Source organism: Haemaphysalis longicornis, unplaced genomic scaffold (assembly GCF_048455015.1).
Source record: "Haemaphysalis longicornis isolate Haplotype H1 unplaced genomic scaffold, Haemaphysalis longicornis Haplotype H1 scaffold_3, whole genome shotgun sequence".
Lineage (NCBI taxonomy): Eukaryota > Metazoa > Arthropoda > Arachnida > Ixodida > Ixodidae > Haemaphysalis > Haemaphysalis longicornis.
The window spans coordinates 81,828,850-81,840,386 of record NW_027526335.1 but is presented as its reverse complement, the minus strand read 5'-3'; the positions used below and the strand labels follow the sequence as shown (position 1 = coordinate 81,840,386).

At 46.2% G+C, this 11,537-nt stretch overlaps 1 non-coding gene across 1 annotated transcript; it reads right to left on the bottom strand.

Moving 5' to 3' along the window:
- Positions 1-2,724: 2,724 nt before the first annotated feature.
- On the bottom strand, positions 2,725-2,806 carry Trnal-aag (transfer RNA leucine (anticodon AAG)). Its single transcript has one exon. It is a non-coding gene; the product is annotated as a tRNA-Leu (tRNA).
- Between the last annotated feature and the right edge of the window lie 8,731 nt (positions 2,807-11,537).

Sequence of the window (11,537 nt, the reverse complement as noted above, 5' to 3'; positions counted from 1 at the left end):
CAGCTATCACTGGCGCAGGTAGCTGCAGCGCCATAAGCAGACAAAAAGAAAAGAAGATGGGGAGGAGAAATAAACGTTTATTGCTCCCAGAAAATCGGAAGAAAGGAGCAATGGATGAAATGAAAAAAATCAGTGCTCTGCCACTCTACATGTGAAGAAAAATGGCCACCGGAGCTAGGCGCAGCCGAAGAAGTGCCGAAAATAAACGCGCTGTTTGTAGTTTGCGAACGAGCATACTTTCTAGTTCTAATGAAAATTGGACGCACTACAGCTTTATTTTAGCAGATAACATGGGCTGTCCGTTTCCCTTCTGTAGGATCCCATGTATTGACATCAATAGGGGAATTCTACAGTAGGCCTACTGGGAACTAAGTAATTATGAAAAGTTAATAAACTCACCGTAGGGTTAGGGTCGTCTTAGCCGCCAATTATCACGAAAAGTCTTTCCGTAGAGTTTCGATAAAACAATAGTTACAGCCGTCTTCTGTAACCACCCTCTCTTCATAGAAGGAACTATATTGACAGCTCTCGGCAATTCTGTAACGTTTGCAATGTCATTGGGAACTAACTAATTACAACCAGCGAATGAAACTTGGCGTAATACTACTCGTCTTAGCGGCCAATTTCAGTATATCTTTTATTTTTCAATATACCTTTACTATACGCCTCGAGATTCGCGATCGCTGCGCCGCCTGCCGCCGCTTCTCCGCGGCGTTTGCGGGATTAGCGCTGCGTGGCTGATAGGTGGTCATGCAGTGTTTTGGTTCTCTTTCGATTTTCTTTGCCTTTCCGCGCACCAAACAACTTGTTATGGTGACGTCTGTAAGCTAACTGCACGTTTAGGGTGCTTAAAAAAAACAGCTGCGTCTTGATAGAGCGCTCGAACGCCAACAAGAGCTACCCGGGGAGGCGGTTCTGCGCGCTTCTTGGCCGCTCTTGCGGGCGTCGGCGACGGCAGTCATATCACCGCTGTCACCTTCGAACAGGTCAGCACAAGTGAATTCTATTTATTGTCACCTCGTTTAGACCTGATATTGGCACTGTAAGAGGTTGGTTCGTTTTGCAGCGCAGACAACAAATGCGGCTATGCTTCGAGTATGTACGTCGTAGAAAAATATGTTTCGGGGATGTGATAACCCAATAGCTGACAAAAACTTGTGCCTTTTATGGGAATATAAGCCACGCGAAAATGTTAAGTACACTCAAAGGCTGTGCATTGTCGGATATGTGCTCACTCATGCGTTATAGTAAGAACCAAGGTATATGTTAATGAAACCACGGGAAAATGAATGGTCTGCAAGTCAGCAATAAATAGAATAGTACGGGAATGAAAAAAACAAAAAAACAAGTGCAGCTTCTGAAATGCTAAAGACGTTTGTTTGAGCAAGGTAGTATTCACCAGACCAACTAGATGCGAAATGCACTGATATTTCGCTAGACATGGGGGGGGGGGGGGGTGAGGAGGAGGACGCTCAACTATCGTTGTTTACAAATGCGGAGCGAAATCAACGAATGAACGTTTTAGTAATCACACACACAAGCTGCGTGTTCACTTTTCGTTTATTTTTCGCCTTCAACGAACGGCTGATCACTCGGCGGACGCATTTTTTGAAGAATACAAGGTAGGCAGTTCACAAGAAATACGAGGTGTCGTTGAAAGAGTTGATTGATTGATTGATTGATTGCAAGGTTTAACGCGCCGACGCAACGGAGACGATGAGGCACGCCATAGTGGAGGGCTCCGGATTAATTTTGACCGAAATCTCGTACACGCGGGCTCGTTGGAAGAGTGTCGTATCTGATAAGGGTCTCTGATTTCGGTTTATGCTAGATTCTGCAGTCTCCCTGTGTCATACGACGATGTTTCGAAGAAGAGTTTGGTCGCGGACGCGGATTACTCTATAAGCCCATCTTCGCGCTTCTCGTGGAGGATAAATGTAACAGATGAATCTTTGCGAGCGCTCACCTCGGGACAACAAGACGACCCAGCATTAAATTTGTCATCGTGTGCTGACTCCGGAGTGTAATTTTGCATTATCCATCGTACTTATTTGGTACAATGTTTGCGAAATTTATGCCGCATTGGCTTGTTCAGGGTACTGATCAATATCTGATATGTGATATTGGCAGGCGTAACTTTCGTGCTATCAGGTATGAATGCTCCGCTGGATTAATTTACATCATAGTGTGTATGACCGCAACATGACCATCGGAGGAAACACTGCTTACGGAGACACTGCCACTAAATTTCAGGGCAGCGGAATTGCAATCAGCTGCATGCAAATGCTGGCTTCGGGACGCCGGCCGGTGACACACGCCCGGCGCTCATATATATAGATCTTTCTAAGATCGCGTTATAAACGTTTATACTCTCGTGAACACACCAGGCTTGCAAACAGAGTGCCTGATCCACGTTATTCGGTATTTCGAACGCGGACAAACGGTAAATCGCTGTCTTGAATGAGCCCCAAAAGCAACGGTGACAAGGGGGAGCGGGCCGGGGACTCCCGCGCCTGCTTTCGAAACGGGCCGCTAGGGGGATTTCAGTGGCGCCCCTACAGGCCGCGCTCGAGGCGTATAGTGAGAGTTACTGGGCATTCGCCAAGCAGTTGGCTTTGCACAAAGATTTGATTTTTACGACGTGACTTTTTTGCCTACACACGCTGTCGACGCACGCAGCTATGGTCGGCTATGATATCACAGCCGGAAATTAAAAAAAAATTCTGGCAGCGGTGGGATTCGAACCCACGCCCCCGAAGAGACTGGTGCCTTAAACCAGCGCCTTAGACCGCTCGGCCACGCTACCACGCCTACCGGGTAAACGAGAGCAACTTGAAAAGGAAGTGAAGCCCTAAGGCGACATCTCGTTCGTGCGGTATCGTTACAGAGGAGCACCGACCTAATGCCCCCATTTCAAATCTATAAATCCAGGGCTATGCTTCCTTTACCGAGAGTGCTATTGCAGGCGCAGCGGTTCTTTGTTCACCGCAGCCGTCTGGCAGGCAGCATTTACGAAAAGGAAGAAAAACAAAGCACAGCTTCGCACGCACCTGTTGGTACTGTTAGATATGCCTCGGAAAGAGCTGCTGATTTCGCAGTGAATATGTCTGGCGCGGCTGCTAAACAACGGAAACGCTCGCTCGCCATTGGCATGTGACAAAAATATCTGCCGTGTGTGCGCGCAATGCTGGACCTTTGCTAATAATAATACCAATAACAATAACATTTGTTATGCAACTAAAGATATAGTTGTGGCGGCATAGGTGTGACAGTTATGCTACAACTAGCCCAAAGGCTAGTTGTGGCAAAGCAGGCCTGCGGCACCGAGCTTAAAAGGGAAAAAAGTTGTGAAGAAAGATGGAGGGTGTCGAGGAAGAGGACCGTGGAATGCAGCAGCATTAATATTCAACGCATCCCGCCGTTCCGTTTCTTAACGTGAGATGGTGCTGAATTGTGAGACACGCCGTCTAAAAATGTTGGAACGTTCCCACTAGGATCATGCATTATATTTGCGGTACATTTGGAGCAGAAAAGGAGGGCCCGTGGTCAGAGTTGTGGGAATGGACGCTTATGCGAGGGAGAAGTTGAATACAAGAAAATGCAAGACAATTAAATGCAAGAAAATTAGAAGAAAATTAAATACGAGAAAGAGAGGTTAAATACAAGAACACGAGCTTCGGAGACAGTTCTTCATAGACACAACAATTTTTCTTTTTGAAGGCGATAGTGATTCTCCGATTAACTTAACGCGAAGATCCCTCGAACTCGAGTCAACTGCTTGTCGCCCGGGCACGGCTAAGTAAGGACACACTCAATGAGCTCCAACCGCGTTCCTTCACTCTCTTTCTTTAATATCTGTCCAACGCCATAACTGCTAAGTAATGCTAAGCATTTTTTTTTCGGGGGGGGGGGGGGGGGGGGGACTACTGGAAAGAACGAGGGTAGATTTTTGAGACCTAGTTGATGGGGCATAATTAGGGGCAACAAAGAATACCGTCCAGACAGGGCTACATACCGCTAAATTGGCGCAGGCACGGCGCCATCAGCAGATTATTATTTTTTTACTGAAAGGCTAAGCACGTAAATACATTCGTAGCCAATCAATAAGCATCTTACAGTTACATTGTGGAGTGCACTGGACACGGTCGATTTCCATTTTATTTTCACCGGTTTGCCTTTACAAATAACAACAAATGTAAATGTGACCTACAGACAGCTGCGACCACTATTTACAGGACTGCCCCAAACAAAAACAACACAGAACAACTTTTTATCGTCTAAAGAAATAATCTCGCAAGAAGGAAACCTCAGCTACTACAAAATACAGAAAGATTAAAAATTTTAGAAAAAACGACAATACTAATTAACGGTAATATTATACGATACGAACCCCTCAAATATTTTGTCATAAATTCACACACACGTAGACACAACATCAGTGGAAGATATAACACGAGAACATCTATTGGATCTTGTGTATTTATCTAGTGCTCTGTATTGACTTATTTCCTGTGTAATTATCTCGTGTAACTGCCTTTTTTACAGTCGCTTTCAATTATAAATCCAAACATCCAATTTCAATGTATTTTATTTATCCGTTATAACCGGTATTCAATGGCGCGGAATGCGTGCAGGCAACCAAGTGTGCGCCGCCATATCTGTGGTCAAGCGTCTGTTGCTAGGCGACGTTGTGCGCACGGCCCGCAGATCAGGCACCCCTCTTCTTCTCCATGCAACCGTGTGAGCGCGCCCACCGCCGGTCTAGAGTGGCGGCATGCGCGCGTTGATCAACGCAGCGCGCGCCGCCGCTCTAGCCCGGCCGTGGTGCGCCGTCACTCGTTACGTCGGACTCCACGGGATGGCGGTACTTGTCCATGCGAAGCACGACTGTGAAACACATGACTGTGTTTCACGTTACAAACTCTATCTCACCGAATGCAAAGCATTGCCTCGAGTTCAATGTGAGTTCGATTAATAACATCTCTGTTGACGCCACCGTTTGAAATCGGATTGGAACGGAGCAGATGACGCACGCCGGTGTTCTTTTTTTTTTTTTCTTCGGCGTGCGGTTGCAGTGGCCCAATCCGCGCCGTGTCCGTGGCGCATCGGCCATGTCTGTGGCCGTTTCCAGTGTTACCAAGCGAGGAAATTGACCGCTTGGTGGTACGGAAAGGGTCTCTGTGCCTGAGCCCGTTTAATAAAGTCCACTACTTAAAAATAAAAAACGAACTTCACCGACTCCCGCAGTAGTTACGGTGGCTTCCTAAATTTCTCGACGGGACACTAACGTCCAAGGTGCGCCCTCAGGTGCTGAAAACACAAATTTGATCCGACCGAAGTGACCCCCCCCCCCCCCCTGAACATCTCAAGACAAAGCTTGCGAAAGTGAGGGGGGTTGAGGACGGAAATAATCATGTCTGTCATCAAATAACGACTGCCAATAATTATTTTTATGTCCAAAGCTATGCACCTGTTTTAATCAGCCGCTTTGCGCTGCCCTCGAAGGAAAACGAACATTGGCGGAATAATCCCAAGGTCGTGTAGAATATGCCAACAGCATCCCGAAGTTTCGTTTAACTTTTGAACTGATTCTTTGTTTGGTTTTTGTGGTATTTTTCCCCGTATTTCCATGATGTATGTCCTTTCTTTGCGGCTCCACACACCTTCAACCATGTCGACGAGTATTTCGAGCATGTTGCACATCTTTCTTTCGCGCCCTAAAAGCGCACTACCAGTAGCCTGGAGAAAAAGCGGGGAGAAGTTCTTTCCCGACAGCTGTCCCTTCATTTCCGAGGAAAGTTGTCCCTTTTTGGGAAAAACTTCCTTGCATGCACCGGTAAGTTTTCTAGCATCATGTCTTGGAACCGCCGTTGTGGTGTCATCACTTTCATGAAACCGATCTCGAGAACACCTCAGCAACCACAAAAAACGTGGACTACCGCTACATTGATATCAGCCTAGCTATTTTCATACTATATATCGGTAAACAGTTCCATGCTCGTCAATTTCTTAACGAAAAATAAGTGATACACGGAGTAAATTTGAGGGAAACCCGAGTGATGAAAGAGATTATTAGGGCGCTGCTAATTAATAATGCAAATTACGTTTCAGAAGCGACGTTTAATTCAGGAAAGCCCCTGCGTGCCGACCGTTTCAACTTCAGGGGTTCCAAACTGCGTCGTGGGCCTATCACTTGGTGCTGTGGACAGTTTTGCTGTGAACGACAACCCCACCTTGGTTGGGAAACTTTCGAAGGGCGACGCTCAGGAAGCAAGCCGCTGAAATCCAACTGTCCTTACGTGCAACCGTTGCGTGTACCCTTTCGAAAGCCGCCATTAAGGAATGTCACCGCAACATCGGGTGATACTGCAGCTATAAAAATTGTAGTGGGGCGTGCAGCTGCGAAGAATATTCGACGCTATCATTATAATGCGACTACTCTACAGCACATTGCTTTACAGCTCGCCACTAGTAATATTACATACTGATTCAATAAGCTTACTCGGTTATAAACTTCGTTACTCGTAGCTTCAAATGACGTGTCCCAGCACGTAGTGAACACAAACGTTTCCTGGGCGTACATGTGGAGAGCACTCGGGCTTGAGAGGCTCACTGAAGTAAACTACTCGTATTCAGACTGCACCGACCCACTAGGCAATCTAACGACCATTTAATGACAATCTACCAAGTCACGGACAAAGACAATCTAACGGTAATCTAACAAGACAATCTAACGACCACTGGGAACGAGTCATCCCTACGCCATCGAATCACTTTTTTATGACTTCTCTTCTAATTTTCTTTTCATCGACGAAGAACGCTGCCAGAAACGGTTGTGACGGGGCCACAGACGTGTTTCCGTTCTTTCCCTCCAGACTACGGCACGTGTCGAAGCACCAGCATTTCCTGGCTCGCTTAACGGTGTCTGTACGGTGTCTCAGCGTTAGAGCACCCCGCCTATCGGCGAACTGATTGCGATGCCATTGCGGGCTCCGCAAGGAGCTTCCTCAATCGAGCCGCACGAAAGCCTCTTACCAACATCTCCCTTCAGACGTTCCGTGTGTGTACCCCATTTCAAACGCAACGATGATACTCGTCATGATGGTTTGTTTTGTTATACGAAGTGAGCGGAGTACCTACGTGCCTATTCACGCATCGTCCGGAAACCACTATTGGCGATGTTGTGCTTCCGTACTTCATGGGATATTAACATTCACGAATACGTATCGTTTAGCTTTCCATTTCATTTCCTATGGAAATGACAAATCGGCATGGGCCACGTATAATATCCCTTCCCATAAAAAAGAGAAAACGGGGACAAATATTTGTAACATATAGAGCATAAAATAATTCTTGGTACCTTCAGCTCGCCTTAATTTCTCTCACACTCACTACAGGCTTAAAAGACATCTAAACATTGAGGATAGTCTTCAGCTGCGGAATTATGATTGCTTGCGCACCGTTGGTAGCTGCTCACAATGGCAGCATTATAATGACTCCATGGGGGCTTTCTCCCTATGTGTTGATGATGCGCCGCAAGTTCCCACCTCTCCGCACAAGCGAAAGTACGACATAATGTTTGTTATGTAAATAACTCTTCTTAACGAAAAAAAAAACAGATGTCAATGAACCATCCGCTCCAAATGTAGTAGAAAATCAATACTTATTCCTGCTCCTCAAGGAATTTTGAAAACAACGCCATGGGTTGCATACGGTAAGCAGGGTTCTGGAAGGGAGGTTCATTATGAAAGTCCGATTTATTGAAACTTCAACGACTGTGTCGACCAGAACATACTTCTTTCTCAAGGCAAGCGTAGATAATTAATTAATTAATTAATTAAAGTTTTACTTTATGATATCATGCCGGAATGAGTCCCCGCTGTTCAGAGGTCCCCTAGATTGCCTGTCGTGGATTCACGGGCGGCGACGTTGTACTGGGTGGCCGGGGTCAAGGGTCTGGTTGTCTCCCTTGCGATAGGGTTCCAGGTGGATGCTTGGTGATGACGATGAGCCAGTGAGTGGAGAGCTCAGTTCAGACTACCAAACTCCTACCTCGTCAAGGAAACAAATGCATTAATGCGGAAACCTTAAATGGCCCATTTAGCAGAAACTGACACGGCACTACGAATAATTCCACAGCAAGAGCTTCGTGAACCGCCCTTGTTTGCAGCGCCTCTGCATGCGCCGAGCCGTGTGAAAAGCGGAGAGTTGCATTGTGTGCGGTTTTCCGCGGTTTTGTCAGTCATACCCGAGCGCGCTCCGTTGATTTCACACAGCGGCGCAACAGTTGCCATCAGTCTCAGCGCTGAACTCTCCAAGGAGCACCCAGCGCCTCTAACTTCGCATTAATGCCTTCGCATTCACAACTAATAGGAACTGCATAGGTGTCCTCGTAAATTTTGCAGACATCTCTAACGTAAAAAAATATGAGGCCGAAACAAAGACTGGAGCTGATCCTGTCGTGATGTTCTGGCGCGGCTATACTTCTCATTGGCGTTTTTTTTTTGTTGTTGTTGTTGTTGTTTTTTCTTATGCGGCGAAGCGAATGCCGGAAGTCGTCGAGCTGAGCCTCCGTTCCGAGAAGCCTCGATATAGAAGCCCGTTGCGCCCCACCACCACTGCAGACGACAAAGTGGCCTAGCAGGCGCGGCAGACGAAGGGCTTTGCTCCGCAGCGGATCTCAAAAAAGGGCACGAGCAACGAGGCGGAACCGACAAAGTCGCCGCTTCTGCGCTGACCTGCTGCGACGTCGCGGTCCCGGCTGGGGGCTGTTAAACCCGGCCCCTTCGCTCCCAGACAAGGGCAATGAACCGTGGATGACATCTTGGCCTGCGCCTCGTTAAAACGGAAGGAATGAGCTAAAGAGAAACGAGCGGTTGCGGAAGAGCACGAGAGGGCGTGAGAGGAAATGCAAACTGAGAAAAGAGCAAGCAAAATCGGAAGCAGTCGACGGCCAACCGCGTAGACGTACTCCCGCACTATGATTGGGATGAGTATTTTCAGTTCTGTCCAGCGTTTTGCTGAGTTTCAAATAACTTTGATTAGTCGGCGGTTTTTTAAGTGAATCGGGAGTTATATACTAGACAGAGTGAGATTACCGTGAGAGCTAACCGACGAATTAGGTTTGACTTGTTAGTAGGGATTACAAAACATATCCAGAAACTTCGGCCAAGAAAGGATATTAGCGCTGCGCAATATGTCCTTCCTATTGCCCTTTATTTGTTCATTTTTACGTACAATACGCGGCAAATGAAACGCGAACACGAAACTATGGATCAAAACACGCAAATAGCGCGATTTCTTTCCATACAAGTCAAAATGACGTGTATCTTGGTTACAAAAACAAAGTCCGGAACAGTGTTGCCATCGCTGGGCGTAAGACATCCGCTAAAAAGCAATGAGAAATCCGCCAGATTCCGCTAGATTCTAAAATATATCCGCTAAATTTCCCGCTAGGGCCTATTTTATTTAAAATAACAGTGCAATTTCGTGTGATAAATACCTTTATCATTCTTAAAAGCTCCCCAAAACTACGAGAGCTGAAATAACATATAAAAGAGTCTTCCAAGGAGTCTAACAGAACACTTCAGGTTTCAGTGCTGCGGTGGTCGTCATTGGTCAACCTCATCACAGAAGAGGCTAAGAGTCTAAAATGTTCACACTGATGAAAAAAAAAAAAGAACTCAACGAAAACGAAGAACTCAACTCAACTCAAAGAACTAAACGTCAACGAAAAACACATCGAGGTCTTCGTCGCTGCTGTCGTCGTCTGACACCATCTCCACAGGACCGCTGGTACTTGTTGAGGGACCAGAAAGGTGACTTGGTTGCACATACGTTGCAGATGTCCCGATTGCACTAACTGCTGCGGGAAGTTCGTAATTAAAACAACTTTTCTGGTGTCACTTCAGCCCCGCTCTTACGACGAGGATGGCGTTTGTTGTTTCAAGCTTCAGGTTGTTCCTCATCTTGAATTTTATTATGTTAAGCTGACTAAACCTCATTTCTACTTCGGCATTTGAATACGGTACCACGAGCAAGACATGGAAAATCCGGCCAGCTCGGCGAACGGGTTTTCGCCGCAGGCGTCCTTATGGGAGTGAACTTCACACCAGAACGACTGCGTGGACGATATTTGCTTCCACTCCAGGAGGGTGATTTTGCTCCACTGGTTTTGAATTTTTTCGATTGTCGCAGAGCCGTTTTGAAATCTCACGGATTTCTTTGTCTGAGATAGGCGGAGCAAATGAACAGGAGCCCTCCTAACCTCTGAAGTTAAGCAATTTCTGTATTTTTAGAGGACACGGAAATGGTTTTTGCAGGCCGATTTTGAATCGGTGCACTGCGTGAAGTATCCGCCAGAAATCCGCTATGTATGAAAATGGCCCGTCAAAAAATCCACTAGCCGCTAGACTGATTTTTTCCCCGTCAGAATAAAATGAAATCCGCCAGATTTAGCGGAAAATCCGCTAAATTGGCATCACTGGTCGGGAAATGTGGCTTTCTGCATATACCAATAGTGCGCCATTTTTAGATCTCAACTAACCGTATTTTTTCAATTTTGCGTGTTCTGATTCGTATTTTCGTGTTCGCGTTTCATTTCCGGCGTACTGTACGTAGGTGTTGCCAAGTTACTCTACTTGTTCCCAACTCAGTTGTGAACAAAAAAGTGTGGTTTTATTCCTATCTCAGCAGTAAGTGATCAAGCTTCAAAATTATGTTCAGGTTGTGGCGAAGTCGGGTCCCTTAGGCGCCGGTTTCACACTTGTTCTTTCGCGGGCATCTCAGCGCAAATAAAAAAAGACAAAAATTCTTATGTCTTTATTTACTTTAATTTACATCTAGACTATGCCACAAAAAGATCTAAAATGTGCGCATGCGTGTTCAGAGGTTCCGGAAAGAGCCTCAGTCACTCCTCGAAATTAATCCGCCAACACGATTTTTGCATGCGTTCTTTTCCTTTGAATGATGACTGTGCGAGAAAAAAAATATATGTGCAGAACCACGGAAAAGTATTGATGCAAGTCAAACACAATGAAAGCGGTAACGGCTCCCTTAGCGCTGTATCCAGACGTTGCCGGTAGTTTTGAGAGAACCGCAGTGAGTCTACGGAACAGTTCCAGGCCCCGGAACGCTAGCATGCTAGCAAAGCACACGTTTAAATACGAAGTAGTTTTGAAGTTCTAAAACTAAACTGCTGTGTAATTAAAGTAGGAGTCAAGAGCATTCAAAATTACCTGCAATAATACTTAGAAAGAAGGTGATGGTGTAATAACACAGAGCAATGCAGCCTAACCGTAGAGTTGAAAAAAAAGGACAATAGGAGAGGAGCTAACGGCGCACCTTGCAGTATCTTCCTCTTATTCTCCTTACCCCTTCCAAGCGGTGGGCTATTGTAAGTTAGAGCTAGTACAAGTGAAAGTTCCTTGATCAAGAAGACGCAGGGGGAGGAAAGAAAGCGCTCACTTAACACAACAAAAAACGGAGACCGTATCCATTTCATTATCCAGAACAAACGCCGCCAGGGCTCTCCGCAA